Below are 23,154 nucleotides of genomic sequence, written 5' to 3' on the forward strand. Positions count from 1 at the left end.
TTGCATTCATTTTTCTGACATTCTTTTTCTGCAATATCCACAATACACATATACCACATCAAGTCCCATTCTTGTAGCTCTATTTTGGAAATCCCCAATTAGTATAAAGGTCTTTCTCAGAATGAGTACATATTGACCAGAGATAGCACTTGCTCTTTAAGCAATTTTTTAAACAAGATAAGCATTTTCAGTTCTCTGATCTATGCGTCCTCTATGATAGTAACCCTTCTGCACTATCACCTGTGACCTTATATCAGTGGAAACCCTTTTGGCCCATAACTGATCACGACGGTTCAGACAATGAACCATTGACCAAAGCCTGCCATGTGACAAAGCCACCAGTAAATGGGTTGCATGAATATTATCAGATTTAATCCTTATAGCAACTTTTTAAGGTACACGTTACTACATACATTTCATAAATGAGAAAGAGGGCATATTTAAACTTGCTATGCTTTATTTAGTAAGTGGAAGCCAAATTAATGTCCAGAACCTTCTTAACTTTCTACTACAGCAAGATCCTTCTTTCTGGAGCTAATTCTACTCCTGTTTGCCTCCTCATAACTGAGAAGTCCCTCATTCCTCATCTTTTGTGAGGCATCACGATTCTGCTTTTTAATTAAACCTGCATTATTTTCCTTACTTTGTCCAATGACACATAGCCACGGTTATTACAAAACTGTTGGGAAGGACATTAGAACAACCTTTTAGAACAGGCTGTTTTACAAAATACTAGGCTTGAAATTAGGTAATCATTTTGCAAAAGGGAAAATAAAGAAAGAAAGGAAAAAATTATCTAGTTAGAACAACAAAAAGAATGAATACCTAAAAACTGAAATTCTCAAAATTACACTCACCCACCAAAGCAAGAGCCAAATGAAAGTCACAAACATTTAATTCATGCTCTGGGATGAGTATACAAAAGGTTAGAGAGAAGAGTGAGAGACACTGTTTTCTCTCTATGATCTTAACACTTAATAATTCAGTAACATAAGTAAAAATGTAACTATAATGCAAGACAAGGTAAGAGAAATGCTGTAAGAAATGTATAAGTGAAGTGCTTCAGGGAGTTGAAAGAAAGGTCTGTGCCAGGGCAAATAACAGTGCAGAAACTAGAACTACAAAATAACACAGAAAGAATGTTTTTAACCAAAGAGTAGACATTTCTTCCCGGCTCTGGGGAAATTGCTCATTGGTAGGGCAGCCTTCAAGAGTAGCATAACACTAAACAGAGGCAAGGCCAATATTAAGCAAATTTGATGGCTGAAACAGTTTTCTGCTCCTGGGCCTATAATTTAATGTCATTATTGGGCCTTTGAGGCTAATCCCACTAGAACAAGTCTAGGGACTAACAGCAGAGGACAAGGAGAGTGGTGCTGAAGGAGCAGCAGCAACCTCTGCTAAATTCTGAAACTTAGTATTTAGATAATCTCTTGGGAACCAAATTCCAACCATCAGAGGCATTTTATGACTGTAATATATTAAACTTATATGAGTAGCAGCACAGGTGTGTCTTGAGCTATAAAAACTGAAAACAAACTCCTAATAGTCATAAGAAGGTGGAAGAACGTCATTTCTTTCTGTTGTATAATGGAAATACACCTAAGGCCTGGAGTGTTTTCTGTTGTATAATGGAAATACACCTAAAGCCCTTAGAGTGTTGAATAAGTAAAAACATCAACAAAATGGACTGTGTCATTTTAATTTATAAACAGAGCTTGTATTTTACACTTTATTTTTTATAAGCAGAGGTTAAATTTTGCAGATATATATTGCTTTCTTACACAACACGTGCATTTAGTTTGAGCAACTAATCTGACTTTTTAAGAAATAATTCATTTTATAGATCTTTGTTATATAACTGTTATTTTGAACAAAGAGCCTGACAGCTAACAAATTTTTATGGGATATAGGATATTTTCATTACAAAGTTAAATATAGATAAACTCCATTTATTTTTCTTTTTTTATTATTATTATACTTTAAGTTTTAGGGTACATGTGCAAAATGTGCAGGTTAGTTACATATGTATAAAAATAAAGCAGTCCCTTTAAACTGCTAATCACATTATGATTGATCTTTATTTTGTTTATCTAAGAAAAGATGAAAGCCTGGTCCCTCCAGGCATGTGACATTGTCGACAGACTTTTCAGCACTCCATTAATTTATGGCTATTCAGTGGCAACTGAAAAATACTCAGGTGGCTGATGGTAGACGTCCCAATGATTTACTTACAACATCTGCCATCCGATTACATAGGCTCCATTCAGCAGTCAGATTCTTGTAAAATGGTGTTCCCAGTGAGTTCCTTCCCCGTGCTAGTCAGTAATGAGTGACACTGAACTTCAGATTGGTATTGAAAGAGTTTGTCTCCTAGGAGAATAAATTAACTTTTCCAAATCATATCATATTTAGCCAGGGAGTTAAAAGAAGACGAAGAAAGAATGATAAAAGGAAAAATAACATAAAAATAATTGCAGGAATCTTAGCCCCTAGAACCTGTCAAATCCTATAGTACACTTTTATTTTTTTAAGAGAGCAATTTTTCAGAATAAGTATCTGTGGGCATAGCCTCGACATTCTGATATTTATTTGTGAAAGAAATGATTGTAGGTAATTGACTATAATTTGTTTTTATTACCTCCAGGGAAAGCAAGAAATATAGGTAAGCACATGTTTGTGGACTAAACTTGGCTAATTATGGTTTAATATTTAATAAAAGAAAATAATAATCTCAGATTTCTATCATAAGGATCAAACTTAATAAAGCAACGGATTATATAAATAAATATTGTAGCAATTAATTGATACTAAAACCAATTAGTTTCCAATATATTTATGACCCACTATAAGCTTATTTAATAATAAAAAGGAACACAACAGGAAGAATCGGATCTTAATTCTACATTGAAGTAGACTCTCTCTAAAAGTGGTGTCTGCTGAGATCTGTGAATGTTTAAGAGACACTATGAGTTTTTCAAGGCATAGCATAATAAAACCAAAAGCAAGTTTAGAGTTGATTTAGAAAAAACAATGCTTTTTTTTTAGGTTACAGCAAGACATTTGGCACAGAATTAAACTTCTTAAATAAATACAACACAAAGAGCTCATCTACAAATCTTTCCTTTGTATTATTATGTACTTGACACCAAGATATGGTTGGGGTGAGAAAACAGCCTCTATTTCCATCATGTGCCAGCACTGTATCAGGACATCACAGTTTTCTTCTCTTCCCAAAAGCAAACCCAAAACAGCATCGAGGTCAGCCCTGCCAATTCTAGAACTCAGGCTGGACTCCTGCCTCTTCAGCTTATTTGCTGAGTGACCTTGGCCTCATCCTCCTCAGTTTTCTCATCCATAAAATGGAAATAATTTACCTACCTCATAGGTTTTTTGTGACTGATAACTACTGACTAAAATGACTAAATATATGTGAAATCTTTGGATAGGGCCTGGCATACAATAAGTGCTATATAAGCATTAATTGTAAAATGGGTATTTAACACAACACGTAGACATCATTTTACCTCCCCCAAACGTCTCCTTTTACGTCCTTCTGGGATCCTCTATTGCAGACTTTGTCTGAGCACCCCACCACCCTTTTTTCCTCTGTCCACACCAGGGTCACTGACTCTAGTCTTCTCTGCCCAGTAACCATCCCACACCAATCATCTCTATGCATTGCTCCATTTCTTACACACAACAACTCAGCTTTGTCTCAGCTTCTCCAAACCTGTATCCTCTCACCTTCACTTAGTGTTGTCTTCATATACATGAATGTATGCTATCGTAAATACTGAATTTGTTTCCTTTCAGTAGACAAAAGATCTTCTATAACCAGTATTCAGTATTCTAAGAAAGTGAGTAGGTAATTATGAACAAATTTTTTAAAGAAATTATAAGTTACATTTTGGTAACATAAACAATATTTAATACCATTAATGTGATAAATTATTTATAGTCATAAATATCCATCACCCCCAGTAACTTGACAACGTTAAAAGAAAAATTGAACATATGAATTGATTAACAACTGTTAGTTTACTGTAGTAATTTAGCATGGGGCACTGGAAATAAACTTCTTAACTTGTTTAGGCTATTTAGTACATAAAAATTTATGATTATAATTTTTAGTTAAGTTCTATGTCCAGGTACCTACAGGCAAGAAAAGGTATTCTTTAATCAGGACTTTATAAACACTAAAAGAAGGCTGTATATACATCTATTTGTATAAATCATTTCAGACAATAGTGTTTGGTACTTTTTTCAGACAGATAGATAATATGAACTAGAAAAAATACAGTCCATTTCACCTAAATTTTCAATGCTTCCCAATTCAGAAAATAGTGTCAACTTGAAATAATTAAATGACTGTAAAAAAATTATCTTCATGAAAGACAGTATAGATTATCTTTTCTCAATGTTCCCTGTAGGCTATACACTATGAATATTTTTTGTATTAATATTCATTAGAACATAAAACTGACTGTAGAAAATGGTCACTCCTCATTCCACCTCCAACTTAACCCATGATTTTTCTCATTTCAGATGTTAAAGTTGTGAGTTTCTATCACTTAGATTTCTACTGGTCCAGTAATGTTTGCATTTCCTTGCACAGATCTGAGGTTTTCTGCTTCTAAAACAATATGAAAGAATGCCTGTGCTAGTTACCACTTTCTAGGATTAGTTGATCTCTCTGTGGAGCTGTATGGCACTGTCTGGTACTCCTTGTGTATTTGCTGAAGTGTTATGAGCAAGACAAAGGAAAAGAATACCTTGATTTGAGAGAGCAGTAGGCAAATTGAGTCAAAATCAGGAAAGACTCTCATTAAATTTATGATAATTTACATCATTTTCAAACACTCTATTCTACTAGCTGCAGAAGTTAAACAATTTTACTTATAGCAGCTGTACCAACTTGGCAGACAAAATTAACCATCACAGGAGTCAGACACCGCAGCACCTGCAAAAGGATGATCATGGAGTCCACCAGGATCAGTTTGCAAGAAGAAATGTTGGGCTTCCTATAAACGTCTACTTATCCTACGGGAAGGAAGACTACCCCCCAACAAAAAGCAATGGACATGGGCTAGTGTGAGTGGAAGAATTTTATCTGCTGCTCAGAATTTCCTCTTGTCCAGTCTTCATGGCATGTTCTTGATTGGTGGCTAAGCATAGATGAGGTCAAAGAAAAAATAAAAACATCTCAAAAAGTTCCTTTCACTTCACTTGCTGGGTGAAACTCATGGCACAAGGTGGTAGTATAACTTTCTGGTATTTTCAGGAGTGATGGAATATGGCATCAGCACTTTTGAGACGATGTCTCTGCAGTCTAAGCACAGTTCATGGGAGCAACTATAGCCTTGGAGGCTGATATCACCACAGGTAGGAAGGCAGGTGGAGTGGAAATTGGCATATGCTACACTGCTTTTGAGCATGAAAGAAAAAGAAGGGGAAGAAGAAAAAAAAAAAAACACTTCTCACAGAACCAACAGAAAAGCTATGAGAAAAATCAAACAATACTGCAAGTTGTAAAAAATAGTGAGAGAGGTTCTATTACCTTTTAAAGGATTTTAGTAGTCATTTCCTGTTGCTACTTTCCCATTTTTGTAGGATTTTACTATAATAATTAAATCTGAAGGTCACCAAATAAGGAAAAAGAATGTAAATAAGAAAATTTTTGATGGGGATACAAGGTATTTCAATCCAAGTGCCTTTTTTTTTCCTTCTTAAATTAGCTTGTTCTCTTAAACTCACTCACTATTTTACAGCTACTTCTTAAAAAGGGGAAAAAAAGACAATTAAATAGACAAGAATATACAGTCTTAGTTTTTCTTTACTTTTGCTCCTTGCAGAAGTGAATTACTATTTTCAGAAACATTTTCTTATGGGAGTCATTAGTCATTCTGGCCTGCATTGGGGGGAGGCCCTAGTGACATTCTTTATGCCTACCAATGATATTATAAACAGTTGTCACAAATAAACATGCAATTAATTTAGTATTCTAAAAGTTTTCAGTTTCTTCCATCCATACTTTGAGGTACCTCTTTACCTGATTTGAACATAATTTAAATATATTGCATTTAGTAAAATCAGAATATAAAAAAGGAGTAGCAAGAATAATTATATTTTTAAAATATGCACTAGATATAAAAAACAAAAATATTGATTTAATCTAATTAATAACCACGTGTCAAGATTTAAAAAATCAATTTTTTATGACATATTAAAAAATTTATAAAACAGTTAAAATATTTATAGAATTCATAAGTAAAGCACTTAGCAATTAATTAAAACTTGAAATATGAAAATGTAGTCTACCAGACTCCATTTTTTCTACAAATATCAAAATAAACTATATAATCTTTAAAAGTCTGATGAGTCTGTCAATATAATGTACAAAATGACAGTTTATATTTTAATATTAATCACATAAAAAGGACAGTGATGTGCTATTAAGACATATTATCTAAAAGCGAGTAGCGTTCTCTCTATATATCCTCCTATTAAACATAAGATAAAATACCTGTAAAAATATTTTGTTCCATTTTTAAGCTAACCAGTCTGTCCAGCAGGTGTTATCCCTTAGCAACAAGAGTTGATTAGTCCCTTGATTATTGTGACAAATGTGAGAGTCTCATTCTGTTTCTCCTACAATATGAGAAACAAAAAACTGGAAATACCACAACTTCAAACTTGCAATGTCGATAAACCAAATTCAATACAAACAAATATTTATTGAGAAGCTACTGTGTGTCAGGAAGAGTATTACATAGCACAGGAAAATAAATATGAATACAAACCCCTGCTTGCAAATAAAAAATTCTCTGCTTGCAAAGAATTAGACAGGTACTAAAATAACTATTACAGGCCAGGCATGGTGGCTTACACCTGTAATCCAACAGTTTGGAAAGCCGAGGTGGGAGGATCACTTAAGCCCGGGAGCTTGAGACCAGCCTGGGCAACATGATGAAACCTCGTCTCTACTAAAAAATACAAAAATTAGCCAGATGTTGTGGCGTACACCTGTAGCCCCAGCTACTCAGGAATCTGAGGTGGGAGGATCGATTGTACAGGAGATTATGGCTGCAGTGAGCTGTGATTGTGTCACTGCACTCCAGTCTGGGTGAGAGAGTGAGACCCTGTCTCAAAAATTAAAAAAAAAAAAACAAAAAGAAAATAACTCTTATATTTAAAAAAAATCAGACAAGGGCAGGGCCATATGAGAATTGACAAGGTCAGCTTCTACTTGAAAATGGCTCCACATATAATAATTTCAAAAGTTAACATTTTTAAGAAAAGCACTCAACTGTTTTAAAAATTACATACTGTACTAACTGATTGTTCAACATGAAGTGTAGTTAGATACGCAATGGATTTTTTTTTTAATTTTGTTTCCTTTCAGAACACAGTGATGTACATATGACATGGTTTGTAGAAACTTAGGGATCTCAAAGGAGAACACTATATGTACAAAAAACAGTCTCGTGTGGTTATGGTAGGATCTGTAACCATTTGTTTTCAGTTTATTAATTTATTCAAAGAAAAAAGCTAATTTTGACATTTTTTGATGAGAAAACAAATGATATTCATTGAATTTATTTCATAATGTATGTATAAATATAATTATTGCCCCAAATTTCCATCAAACACTAAATTCTTTAATAAGATGTGGATAAATAATGCTGACTTTGATTTAAAAATTTGGTAAATGATAGAGAATTAAATACTTTGTAAGCAGGAGTGTGTGCATTTGTGTATGTGTGAGTTTGTGTCATGCTTGAAGGAATTTTTTCTCTATACCTAAGTTAAGAAATGTAAGGGCCAGGCACTGTAGCTCACGCCTGTAATCCCAGTACTTTGGGGGACAGACGTGGGCAGATCACTTGAGGTCAGGAGTTCGAGACCAGCCTGGCCAACATGGTGAATCCCGGTCTCTACTAAAAATACAAAAAAAAAAAAAAATTACCTGGGTGTAGTGGCGTGTGCCTGTAATCCCAGCTACTTGGGAGGCTGAGGCAGGAGAATCGTTTCAACCCTGGCTGTGGAGGTTGCAGTGAGCTGAGATCACGCCACTGCGTGATCACTTCAGCCTGGGCAACAATAGCAAAACTCTAACTTAAAAAAAAAAAAAAAGTAGGCATTCCTTTTACTCCCATGGATAGTCTATGAAATTATATAGCCTAGATTATAAAAATATTAAAATAGTTATGAAGTTCTTGTCAATTTGACCCCACCCAATTTTTATAAAGATTTAACTTTTTTCACTTTTATTTTAAGTTCAGGGGTACATGTACAGGTTTGTTATATGAGTAAACTCAGGTCACGAGGGTTTGCTGTACAGATTATTTTGTCACCCAGGTATTAATCCTCGTACCCATTAGTTATTTCTCCTGATCTTACCCTTCCTCCAAGATCTAATATTTAAATTCGTATGAAAAGAACTATACACTTACCATGCTCAAAATTCTGATGAATTAAATTTAAAGCTATATTTATTATTAAATTTTGTTATATAGTAATACTTGTCTATAATTGATAGTACATTAAAAAGTTAGCAAAGCAGGCCAGGCCTGGTGGCACAAACCTGTAGTCCCAGTTACTCAGGAGGCTGAGTGGAGGAGATTCTTTGAGCTCAGCAGTTCAAGGCCAGCCAGGACAACATAGTGAGACCCTGTCTCAAAAAAAAAAAAAAAAAAGAGTTAGCAAAGGTAGAACTGGCTTTTAAAAAAGTGTTATCTAATTATATTTAAAGTGGATAGTGAATAATAACTTACACATAATAATATAAAATTAACACTCCCCACCCCCACCAAAAAAGTTTCCAACAAATGCCATCAGGCAAAATGAGGATAAAGACCAATCCAGCTAAATGGCTTTCCATGGCTGTTGGTAAAGAGATGAGGAGAGGGGAAAGGAAAGACCTTAAAGGTAAAGAAAATCAGAGAGACAATTTCAAAGAAGGATTTTGCCTCCTTTCCTCTTGCAAAGTTTGTTATGTTCCCAATGATAATATCAGAAAGAGAAAAGAATTTTAGGTTGAAGAAAAAGAAGGAAGTAACCGTATTGTGATTTACTGAAAAGGGTAGAGAAGTGCATTCCAATGTGGTTTTGCCTGTGAATCCCACAACACCAACCTCCATGTGATTGTTTGATTTTGTCGTTAGCTGTTCCATTATGGTCTTTTCTCCTAATTCAACTCCTAAATCTGCAACATTGGTCATTTCCTTTCCTTTCTATTTAGAGCATGTCATACAGTATTTCAATTATTAAATCAATAAGTACTAAATACTGAAACTGTACTATAGGCAAGGCATTGGGCAGCAGAGGAACTTTCGTTTCCTTGCATGTCACCTAGGGATTTCGTGTTTCACCACGCTTTACCACCAACTTCACTCTAACATGTTTTGTTTCTCCTTGGTGCAGGGATGTCTTTCCAAAGCCCTAAATAAAAACAGGCAGGACTCTGTATTCTTGTGGAATTCCCAGACATATATAATATACCACCGTATTTTTTTTTTTTTTTTTTGAGATGGAGTCTTGCTCCGTCACCCAGGCTGGAGTGCAGTGGTCCAATCTTGGCACACTGCAACCTCTGCCTCCCAAGTTCAAGCAATTCTCCTGCCTCAGCCTCCCGAGCAGCTGGGACCACAGGTGCACACCACCACGCCCAGCTAATTTTTGTATTTTTAGAAGAAACAGGGTTTCACCGTACTGGCCAGGCTGGTCTCAAATTCCTGACCTGGTGATCCACCAGGTGTGAGCCACCATGCCTGGCCACCACCATCCTCTTCATCCTTTTGGTACAGGAGAGATCCTCCTAAGATTATGGGAATGGCTGAATACACAATATCCAAAACTGACTAGGTGAGATTGACAGCAGGTTATTAGTTCCATAGATTCATAGCCTGGGGGAAAAGGATCCTACACACCACACAGGGCCACTGGGGGTGTTGTGAGAGGTCATGGGAGGCAGGCTTTGTAATGTCAAGAGGATGAGGCGCCACCAGACTCCAATGGGAGAGCGTGATTGCTTTATTTGAATAATTTGGTGATCTGGCAGGAAGACTGAAGCCAGATACTCAGAAATAAGCAGGAACTATGCCTGGTCCTTGTGATAAGGAGGGTTGTTTGGCTACAGGACCTTATCCACAGGAGCAGAGTGGGAAGGGCAACTTGACGTTAGGTCATTCAAGTCCCTCTCAGTTTTCCCCAAATGTTAAGCACACATAATACTAGCTCTTAATCTTAGACCTTATGCTATACTCCCATAAACACCCAGAGAACAAACTTTGGCTGCATGCATGTGAATACTAAATATTCCTCTTCATCTCTGTCTCACTCCTATTTTCTGCAACAATCTCTGTGATCAGAATGGACTTCTTCAAGCACTTTATAACCACTTGCCAATATAGAACAGAAAGCCTTAAACTCAATTGTATATTTTCCATACTAAGGGAGAAAGTTTTGAGTTGAACCCTCCAGGCTTGATTCTTCACATGCTAAAAGAAAAGAGAAAGGCTTTGGAAAATCTTATCTGAAGATAGAAGCCTGGCTTAAAGTCTTGTCTCGCCAAGGAGGTCAACTGCCCGTCAGCCCTTACTTTGGAGAGGCAAACATTGGAATTTATATTAGGATAAGAACTTTCAAGAACAGGTTTTTGGCAGGGATTAAAGTGCATTAGTTTAATATTTGTCAACAGATTGTCTCATATATCTTAGAATCTCTGCACTGTCCATAAATTTTGAACACCTTTTATATAAATACATCTTTATCACACACCAAAACAATCACTTTTTAAAAATTCTACAGTCTTGAACTTTTTTCTTCATTAATTTATTTTTTGTACTTAAGTGACTGTATACATGGCTCTGCTACCCTCAGAGTTAAGTAATATAAAAGATGCTGAAAGCTGAATGCTGAACAAGTGGTGGGGTGTTTAATGAGATGAAGACATGAAGACATGAAGACAAGGAATTCAGTTTTAGGCATATTCATTTTGAAGTACTGTGAGACACCAATAAAAAGGCCTAGTCTGGAGTTCAGAGAGAGGGAAAGGTTGCAACCCATGAGTTTATATGTAGTAATAAGAATCACATGAGTAAATGAGATTTCTTATGAAAACACATATGAGAAGCCCTGGAAACGTGACAGTTAGGTTCCCTGAGCCAGTAGTACTGAGAGAGAATATACTAATAGTAACTTTCCAGATTTTCCAGAGTAATCCTGAGCGAATGCTCCCGTCTCGGGAGTCAAATTATAGATAGTTACCTGTGCTTGCTATTAGGTTGCTGCAAAAGCAAATGTGGTTTTTGCCATTACTTTTCATTACTTTTTAATTAAAAGTAATGGCAAAAAAAGTAATCAATTTTGCACCAAGCTAATATTATGTTTTATTTCTGTCACCATATGTCTGGAGTTTACCAAAGCAAACTTTTTATTTTTTGTACCTCTGAACAAGTGTCAGAATACGTTCACAGCCTCCCTATGGGGTTCTTCCACTTTAGCTACATGAGCCAAAACTCTTCAGCTTCACCCAACTTGTACCTTTACTTTGATATTGGATCTTCAGTGACAGGGAGGATATATTTCCAGAATATTCATTAAAAGAAATATGCACTCTGTACTGATACCTGGAGTCTCCAGAACGTGTCTCTCTATCAGATAGGCAAGAAGAGTATCTGTGATGGTTTTGTTTCCAAACGGAGTATTTTATGTTTTCTTGGCCTGATGGGGAAGCACAGCTTTCCACTATACATTTAAAATCATGGAGGAAACATGCTCTCTCTCAGAATATTTAAAAACTGCTCTGCCTACTGAAATATTAGAATAATATTTTAAAATGTTTTCTCTGCTTCACATTTGTGACATTTGCACAGAACTTCAAACATAATGCATTTATAAGATCCAGTTTATAAATGCTCTGTTGGAATTCATTGATAGTCCCATGAGTCTCATAAGAAAAAGGAAACAAGAAATAGTGTCACTATGTGCTTTGTTTTCAACATATTAACTAAACATTACAAGAGCAGATTAGAAAAGCGATCACTTTATTTAGTTGAGAATTACCCACTTGAATCCCTAAAGATCAGTTATTGTAACATGTTCTATAAGATTTCCACTAGGAGTCTTAAATGAGTCAATAAAAGGTCATGTTTATATGTGTTAAAAACACTTGAAAGAATAATATTAACATAGACTCTTATGCCGTGCCCACACTTGCCCAGTAAAAGGTATTTCTCTAGGAAATATGTTGCTTTTGACATCAGTATTCTTAAAAATGTGCAATAGATATAAACGTTGAAAACCACTTTCATTTTGTTTTGATTTACTAGCATTAAAGAGAAGCCAATGTTAAGTTCATTGGTGTGGAAGGAGGTCTTATTTAATGGCATATTATTGATATTCACTATTCCATTCATAGATGCAGAAAGCCTTCACAGTCCATAAGTACGGTGATACTCCAGCACAATTTTTTTTTTTTTAAATCTGGCAAGGTAGACAGATACAGTTTGCCCTCCATATCTGTGGGTTTCATGTTCATGCGTTCAACCCAACTGCAGATAGAAAATATTAAAAAAAAATTATACTAAGTTCCAGAAAACAATACTTTAATTTGTTGTCACTGAGTACTTCACTGAATCCATTTGAATGATGTGATGTGTAGGCATTGTATTAGGTATTATTATTATTAATTATTATTATTATTTGAAACAGAGTCTCGCTCTGTCACCCAGGCTGGAGTGCAGTGGTGCGATTTTGGCTCACTGCAAACTCTGCCTCCCGGGTTCAACCAATTCTCCTGCCTCAGCCTCCTGAGTAGCTGGGATTACAGGCACACACCACCACGCCTGGCTGATTTTTGTATTTTTAGTAAAGATGGGACTTCACCATGTTGATCAGGCTGGTCTCGAACTCCTGACCTCATGATCTGCCCACCTCGGCCTCCCAAAGTGCCGGGATTACAGGTGTGAGCCACCGCACCCAGTCTGTATTAGATATTATAAGTAATCTAGAGATGACTAAAAGTACACAGAAGAAGTGCACAGGTTATATGCAAATACTAAGCCTTTTTCCATAAGGGACTTGAGTATCTGCAAATTTGGTATCCACAAGGGTACTGGACTCAATCCCCCACAGAGGCTAAGGGACTGCTATATTAACAAGATAGGGAATTCTTAGAAGATAAATTGATGCATATAATTGAATTTGCAAAAATTCTATGCATTTTGCAAACATAAAAGTATATGGAGTTTTATTTTTATGAAACATTCTAGATCACTAAGTATATTATGATCTCTAGTAAAGCTAGATTTAAAAGCTTTCCTAGTCTCAGAATACAGGTCTCATATACCTGCACTGTAAAATGATGTATTAAAGTATGTAACATGAGTTAAAAGTTAAAGAGCCAGAAGTGAAAATAGTAAAAATGTTAATAATAAAAAATTCCACTTAAAAATACATAAAAACCCTATCATTTCTCATTTTTGATAAACATCTAATCGTGCATCGAAAAACTTAATGTGTCTGCAATTCTTCTCTTAGGCCCAGCCCAGATTGGTATGGCCTTTCCCTTTATTATTTTTTAAAGAAATGTCAGTAAAATTTATACTTTTTGGTAATTATTTATTTTTTTGAGTTTTTTAAATCATATCGAGAAAAACACAGAGCTCTTTGGTTTACAATTATTACAGTTTGGGAGTAATCTTCTGGAATTTAGGGCCTAAGATTAAGTAATCATTTGAGACCAAAGTTGAGTGTACCCTTTTACTATGATTTTCAATCTGTTGAAAAAATGGTGTACACACACACATGCACATACATATGCACATACATATATATACACACCAAAACATTTATGTATTTACACCAGTCTCAGGAGTAAGCAATGAAATAAGAGTCTTTCGGAAAGAGGAGAGTTCAGTGCAACCAAGATTAGGGTATATCTGCCCTGTGCCACCAAGAGAGTCCTGATTCCCTAGGTGTCTACCTGGGATCTTGCAAGTAAGCAGATTTACTTACTTTGGGATTTCTGGTATTGAGTAATTGCTACCAGAAAACTGAGAAATTCTTGGGAATTCCATTCCACAAGCCAAAATACAGAAGTTTGAACCATAATTAGAATACACAACAGAAACCAGAAAGTTTGAACAGATTTAGAACCAGACTGATGCTCCCATTTCCGTCTATATCTCTAAGGCCCTACACGAAAGGTAATTTACAGACTTGCAGTTATGAGGATTCACACTCTGCGGGTGACCTTTACTGTCTTATGGGAGTAACAAAGATGGAGATCTCAAAATTATAATGATGACTGATTGGTGGCTCAATCCCTGGCATTTCCCAGACCTCAGACTCTAGTGGGAGTAAGATAAACTAAATCTAGCATTCATTTCCAAAGGATACTCCCATATTACTCAAAACCTTGGGGACTGAATGCTGTTCAGCACTTGCTTTGGTCATGGTAAATCAAAACAATTAATGATTACTGTTACTATAAAATTATTTATTCCCTGTAATGAAGAAAAAGGAGCAAAGGGTTAAGGAATCTATTCTTAAACAGGCATGCATTTTTCCTAGGAATTTTCCCACTTGCAAACTCTGAAGTTTTACAGAAGAAAGTAAGGTGAAATCTTCTTTCCCCAAATGCAAGAGAATTTGTTAAGCAATAAGGCCAAGTAAGTGTTCATAATGATATGCTGAAAGAGAGCAGTACACAAAATGAAAATTGATGTCACTAGGAATAATGGAAAAGTTGTTTTAGTTTTAGGAAATTGGAAGAGTGATATTATTTCAAGGACAGTTTGTGAGAGGTGAAGATGGATGGTCTTTTTAATTAATTAGATAATCTTTAATAAGCATTTGTCACACTATATATTGAGATCCTTTTCATAGTTTTGAAAAAAATAACAGCAGGAGATAATATTCCACATGCTGCCTAGATGTTCATCAAATTCTTCTTTTGGGACAAAACACAGAACGACTCCAAATTCTTGCAGCTGGATTGAGTAGATTTCTTGCTTCTGATCAATGGAAGTGGATGACAATAATATATGTACTTTCTGGTCTGTCTCCAGGGTCCCTTTTTGATCCTTTCTAGAAGCCATGAGTTTAAATTACCAGGACTGTAACCTGAAAAGAGACTGAATTTCTGAGTACTTGCTTGAAGGTAAACTGCTGTCTTAGTCAGTTTAGGCTACTATAACAAAATACTACAGACTGAGTTACTTAAAATCAACAAAAATTAATTTATCGTAGTTCTGGATGCTGGAAATCTGAGATCATGGTACCAACATCATTGGATTATAGAAAGGACCTGGTTATAAACTACCAACATCTCATTGTATCCTCACATGGTAGAAAAGGAATGAGCTAGCTTTCTGGCCTCTTTTTATAAAGACACGAATCCCATTCATGAGGGCTCTTTTATCATGACCCAATCACTTCCCAAAGGCCTTGCCATCACACTGGAGGTTAGGATTTCAACATTCGGGTTTGGCAAGGGGGCACGAACATGCAGCCCACGACAATTGCCAAACAGTGTCAATTCCAATACACACTAAACCAATACAATCTTGACAAGAGCAAGAAATAAACATTGTTGTTACTAAGCCACTAGGATTTCATGCTTTATTTTTAACCATCGCATAACTTATCCTAATTCATAAATCAATATTATGAGAGCTATAGCTGTAACAAAGACATAAAACATATATTATATGTTTAGTGAACAGGAAAAGGACAGTTTGAAACCTTACAGTGAAATTTAGAAAGATGATGAACCATATTTTGCAAAAGCAAACATTTGATAAAACTTTTGCATATAGTAACTTGAAAGCAGACAACTCCTATTCCTATTTCCTATTCATCTGGAAACTTTAGGGGATATAGTTGGAAAAATATAGTATTATAATTAGTATATTAGTATATTTGTACTGAATTAATATATTTTGAACATTATGGACAACTTTAACAAAATATTACCATCAAAAGGAGGAAGTCAGTTTAAGAACAAATTGGCCGTTTTGCAAGCTGAAATAAAAGGGAACAGAGTTCTGAAATTCTGTGCCTTCCAGAGTTAGGAAAGCTAGCTGCTTATAGACTCCTAGCAGTTGGCGATAGAATTTTAAAAGGATTGAACAAGATCCAGTGAAATGTCTCAAATAAATGTAATAAATCAAAGCTGAAACGAATAAGCTTAGGCATGGTTTCCCACTCATTTTCCTAAATAGGTGTTTACCATTAAAGTAACAGGTAAGCAAGTTGGTGAAAAGCAATGAAGTAGAGAAATTTGAGAACCACATCTGGAAAAGAACTCTGAGTATGTGATTACTGGTACATGTAAAATTAGAATAAAACAAATCAGCAGCTCTCCTGATTTGAGAAAATTTTATTGTCAAAAAGTCAGAAATTTGACTGCTTCAGAATTAAAACAAATAAGTAAATAGTAACAAACTTGAGAATCCAATTTTCCACCAGCATGAAGCACAGCCTGAATATTCCACAGCTCAGAGGAAGGTATTCTCTCTAACACTTATTTAAGATGTGGCCAAAGAGAAAAAAGGACTAGAATAAGTTTACAAATGGGTGGTGGATCGAGGAGCCATGAAGAAAAATGAATGAAATAATTTCTTCTAGGGAAATGAATTAGAGCTTAATACAGGAAAATGAATTAGGGCTTAATACAGGAAATGAAATAGCACTTAAAACAGTTTAATGCACATCCCATGCTCAAGGCTGGAGACCTTGACAATGTCTTCCCAGTCAGATTTCAGAATTGCCATGAGCAGAGATCTACTGTGTGTCTTCCATTCTCCCCCTTTATGAATAGGAATTTTTAGGCATTTGTGTGTGTGTGTGTGTGTGTGTACATGTGCGTGTATGTGAAAGAGAAAAAAAGCAGTTATATCATGTTTCTCTCCCAGGCACAATCAGAATATTTTAAATGAAGACTAATGATTAGTAGAGAGCTAAATTTGTAGTCTAAATTGCATTCAAAGTCAAATCACATCATTAGTTATATAAAAGACATTGGGCTTGGGATTATGAATCCATGTCTCTTTCTGTCTTATTCTTCATAAAAATTGAAAATTGACTTCTGATGAGCTTTTTAAGTGTTTTGAAGTAAACTGTAAAAATTATCTTCTACCTGCTTCTAATTAATGCAATGAGGTGAGATCAAACCATTTATGAACTCTTGCTTTACCAGTAAGTGGTGTCTCTTAGACTATATCAAGAAAGAAATTTGAAACAAGTTAACTTTTAACTTAGAACTTGATTTTAAAATTAGGTGTCATTCTTCAGAAACCATAAATTATTTTATGCTAACACTGTATTTATTTCCTTGGCAATGTCAAAGAGACTTTCTTTGAACATTTTATAATATGGCTCAGTATTTATAGTAGTGACAGTTAAAGTCAAAGTTTTCCTTCACATTTTCCTTAATATTAAGTTTCAAGATATTTTGCCACCAAACACATTTAAAGGTTTCCTATGACGAGTCAACAAATACAAACTGAGAACCCCACAATATAAGGCAGTATGAAAAAGGCTCATAGGAAACAAAGAGGTATAATTCAGCATAATTCACAAATTAACTATCATTCTGAAATCTTTTCAGTTTAATTGGAGATAATGTAGCAAAAGAAATACATGGATTATAATTGTCAAATGAGTGATAATAACAAAAATCTATGTGTAATTCTTCAAAGTATCTTTGCTTTCATATACATTGTATCAATGGTTCTTCATTAAAAGTATACAGGGTTATTATCCTCTCCTTTTTTTAAAAAAAATAGATTCATTCCTATTTGAATTCAATAGAGGAGTGCTTCTCCACTGTCTTGGTTCAGGGACAAATACTCAAACTGATTTTATTTAATAATACTTGGGTGGGATGTTGAAGACAGGTTTTCCTTTTCATACATTTGGGGGGTCCAGGATTCATCTTCTGATTTTTTTGGGGATTGTGACTGTCTTGAAACAATATAAGGATTGGCTACATGAGGGTAACTCTAGTGAGGATGAAGCAAAGTCTTGGAAAATGTACTTTCGCTCAAGAGGGTTCACTTATGCTGAAGAGTCAGCAAGCAACGTGCTAACTGCAGGTGATGGGAGGTGCACTCTCAACACCAGTGGGAAGAGTAATAGTACGGGCCTCAGCACAACGGAGGCACAGTGCTCACTAGTTGGTTACCACACTCCCACAAGATTCCCTGGAGCTGTCCATGGGTACATCCCTTCAAGAGGACCTTGGATGCTTACCCTGTTCCTATACATCTCATCCTTTATGTCGTCCAATAATCTACCAACCTCTCTTCCTATGACCCATCATATGTCCGTGTACCTCTTACTCACTTTTGCATCACATATTTCCAATCCCATTCCTAATGGTAGATTCACTATCTCAAGTCTGTGCTACTGTATTAATCTTCCACTAATTGGTTTCTCTGCTCTACATCTCTCTCACTTCACAAACTCCACACTGCCACACTTCCTAAAACAAATCTGATGCTATTTCCTCAAATACCAGGTTTCTCAGAACAGAACTCTACCTATCTGACAGTCCTCATCTCTCACCATGCCATACTCCCACACATGGTCTGAATATATAAGATAATTTCAGGCATTCTCTCCATCCAAAATCCTACTTCAAACTATTATGTCTTTGTTCATGTTACCACTGTTTGGAAAGACCTTTTCCTTGTATTCTACATAAAAATATTCAAATACCCTCACATTAAAAAAAAAAACCCAATACATTGCTCTATCAAGAAAAGTGAATGCCTCTTACCTTGGTAATCATGTTGGTATTTTAGGCACACTTATTCTAGAGTTATTAAACTGCATTGTAATTTTTATTTGTGAATATGTCATCCTCCCACACACTATGTGAAGTGTATAAACACAGAGCAAGCAAAAATCAATAACCACAACGACCTACTACAAACAAAATTTTTCTACCTTCAGTGGCTATTATGCTTCATCAATCACACCTGCATCTTTCCTCATGGCATAACTTTATCTTGAAATACCATGGCTTTTTTTCCATATGTTAAATTTCTAAGTATCCTAAGATTCTGTTCAAATCCCATTGCTATTAGGAAACAATTGATGCATGGTGAATGACACAAATAAGATTATTTTCCTTTTTAAATATATAATTTATTCCACACTGTTTTAGAAAAAAATTGTTCCCTGTTCTATTCTTCCATAGCACTGTATGCATCAACAAGAACACAGAATATTTTACTGTCAAAGAGAAGAAATATAGTGGATAAGAGCTGTGGCTCTGGAGACAGACAGTTGTGAGCATGAATTATGACCCAACCAGGCACTAATTTTCAACATGGGTGAATTAATTTTGATAAGACTGAGTTTCCTAGAAAAATTGATTTCATATTAGTGCTCACATTAAAAGATTGTTTTCTGCATTGTATTTATTAAAAGACACAATGTTTACATAAAGTGCTTAACAAAGTGCCAGGGAATAAGAAGTATTTCATAAATATCACCATTATTAGATGACCAGATATGCCCTACGCCAGTTTCCTAGTAATTCTGGCATTTCCAAGATGCCCTTCCCTAGAGGATGTGGAAACATCGAGAAGGAGGAGTATCTGTTATACTTAGAAAGAGCATAGAAGCAATAATAGTGGTTAAAAATCACTGTTCTACGTGGGAGGCTTCTCGGTCAAGGACTTCACTGTACCTACTTTGGATAATACCTTTAAAAATGAGTATAATTTTTTAAGTAGGCGTCTCATGTGGACCTGAATTAGAAATGGGAATTTAGGGGGAGGAGCCAAGATGGCCGAATAGGAACAGCTCCGGTCTACAGCTCCCAGCGCGAGCGATGCAGAAGATGGGTGATTTCTGCATTTCCATCTGAGGTACCGTGTTCATCTCACTAGGGAGTGCCAGACAGTGGGCGCAGGTCAGTGGGTGAGTGCACCGTGCGCCAGCCGAAGCAGGGGTGAGGCATTGCCTCACTCGGGAAGTGCAAGGGGTCAGGGAGTTCCCTTTCCGGGGTGACAGATGGCACCTGGAAAATCGGGCCACTCCCACCCGAATACTGTGCTTTTTCCGACGGGCTTAGGAAACGGTGCCCCAGGAGAGTATAGCCTGCACCTGGCTCAGAGGGTCCTACGCCCACGGAGTCTCGCTGATTGCTAGCACAGCAGTCTGAGATCAAACTGCAAGTCGGCAGCGAGGCTGGGGGAGGGGCGCCCGCCATTGCCCAGGCTCGCTTAGGTAAACAAAGCAGCCTGGAAGCTTGAGCTGGGTGGAGCCCACCACAGCTCAAGGAGGCCTGCCTGCCTCTGTAGGCTCCACCTCTGGGGGCAGGGCACAGACAAACAAAAAGACAGCAGTAACCTCTGCAGACTTAAATGTCCCTGTCTGACAGCTTTGAGGAGAGCAGTGGTTCTCCCAGCACGCAACTGGAGATCTGAGAACGGGCTGACTGCCTCCTCAAGTGGGTCCCTGACCCCTGACCCCCGAGCAGCCTAACTGGGAGGCACCCCCCCAGCAGGGGCAGACTGACACCTCACACGGCTGGCCAGGTACTCCAACAGACCTGCAGCGGAGGGTCCTCTCTGTTAGAAGGAAAACTAACAGAAAGGACATCCACACCAAAAACCCATCTGTACATCACTATCATCAAAGACCAAAAGTAGATAAAACCACAAAGATGGGGAAAAAACAGAGCAGAAAAACTGGAAACTCTAAAAAGCAGAGTACGTCTCCTCCTCCAAAGGAATGCAGTTCCTCACCAGCAACGGAACAAAGCTGGACGGAGAATGACTTTGACGAGCTGAGAGAAGAAGCCTTCAGACAATCAAATTACTCCTAGCTACGGGAGGATATTCAAACCAAAGGCAAAGAAGTTGAAAACTTTGAAAAAAATTTAGAAGAATGTATAACTAGAATAACCAACACAGAGAAGTGCTTAAAGGAGCTGATGGAGCTGAAAACCAAGGCTCGAGAACTACGTGAAGAATGCAGAAGCCTCAGGAGCCGATGCGATCGAATGGAAGAAAGGGTATCAGCCCTGGAAGATGAAATGAATGAAATGAAGCAAGAAGGGAAGTTTAGAGAAAAAAGAATAAAAAGAAACGAGCAAAGCCTCCAAGAAATGTGGGACTATGTGAAAAGACCAAATCTATGTCTGATTGGTGTACCTGAAAGTGATGGGGAGAATGGAAACAAGTTGGAAAACACTCTGCAGGATATTATCCAGGAGAACTTCCCCAATCTAGCAAGGCAGGCCAACATTCAGATTCAGGAAATACAGAGAACGCCACAAAGATACTCCTCGAGAAGAGCAACTCCAAGACACATAATTGTCAGATTCACCAAAGTTGAAATGAAGGAAAAAATGTTAAGGGCAGCCAGAGAGAAAGGTCGGGTTACCATCAAAGGGAAGCCCATCAGACTAACAGCGGATCTCTCGGCAGAAACCCTACAAGCCAGAAGAGAGTGGGGGCCAATATTCAACATTCTTAAAGAAAAGAATTTTCAACCCAGAATTTCATATCCAGCCAAACTAAGCTTCATAAGTGAAGGAGAAATAAAATACTTTACAGACAAGCAAATGCTGAGAGATTTTGTCACCACCAAGCCTGCCCTAAAAGAGCTCCTGAAGGAAGCGCTAAACATGGAAAGGCACAACCGGTACCAGCCACTGCAAAATCATACCGAAATGTAAAGACCATCGAGACTAGGAAGAGACTGCATCAACTAACGAGCAAAATAACCAGCTAACATCATAATGACAGGATCAGATTCACACATAACAATATTAACTTTAAATGTAAATGGACTAAATGCTCCAATTAAAAGACACAGACTGGCAAATTGGATAAAGACTCAAGACCCATTAGCGTGCTGTATTCAGGAAACCCATCTCATGTGCAGAGACACACATAGGCTCAAAATAAAAGGATGGAGGAAGATCTACCAAGCAAATGGAAAACAAAAAAAGGCAGGGGTTGCAATCCTAGTCTCTGATAAAACAGACTTTAAACCAACAAAGATCAAAAGAGACAAAGAAGGCCATTACATAATGGTAAAGGGATTAATTCAACAAGAAGAGCTAACTATCCTAAATATATATGCACCCAATACAGGAGCACCCAGATTCATAAAGCAAGTCCTGAGTGACCTACAAAGAGACTTAGACTCCCACACATTAATAATGGGAGACTTTAACACCCCACTGTCAACATTAGACAGATCAACGAAACAGAAAATCAACAAGGATACCCAGGAATTGAACTCAGCTCTGCACCAAGCAGACCTAATAGACATCTACAGAACTCTCCACCCCAAATCAACAGAATATACATTTTTTTCAGCACCACACCACACCTATTCCAAAATTGACCATATACTTGGAAGTAAAGCTCTCCTCAATAAATGTAAAAGAACAGAAATTATAACAAACTATCTCTCAGATCACAGTGCAATTAAGCTAGAACTCAGGATTAAGAATCTCACTCAAAACTGCTCAACTACGTGGAAACTGAACAACCTGCTCCTGAATGACTACTGCGTACATAACGAAATGAAGGCAGAAATAAAGATGTTCTTTGAAACCAACGAGAACCAAGACACAACATACCAGAATCTCTGGGATGCATTCAAAGCAGTGTGTAGAGGGAAATTTATAGCACTAAATGCCCACAAGAGAAAGCAGGAAAGATCCAAAATTGACACCCTAACATCACAATTAAAAGAACTAGAAAAGCAAGAGCAAACACATTCAAAAGCTAGCAGAAGGCAAGAAATAACTAAAATCAGAGCAGAACTGAAGGAAATAGAGACACAAAAAACCCTTCAAAAAATCAATGAATCCAGGAGCTGGTTTTTTGAAAGGATCAACAAAATTGATAGACCGCTAGCAAGATTAATGAAGAAAAAAAGAGAGAAGAATCAAATAGATGCAATAAAAAATGATAAAGGGGATATCACCACCGATCCCACAGAAATACAAACTACCATCAGAGAATATTACAAACACCTCTACGCAAATAAACTAGAAAATCTAGAAGAAATGGATAAATTCCTCAACACATACACCCTCCCAAGACTAAACCAGGAAGAAGTTGAATCTCTGAATAGACCAATAACAGGAGCTGAAATTGTGGCAAT

The sequence above is a fragment of the Pongo pygmaeus genome, chromosome 6, assembly GCF_028885625.2.
Source record: "Pongo pygmaeus isolate AG05252 chromosome 6, NHGRI_mPonPyg2-v2.0_pri, whole genome shotgun sequence".
Lineage (NCBI taxonomy): Eukaryota > Metazoa > Chordata > Mammalia > Primates > Hominidae > Pongo > Pongo pygmaeus.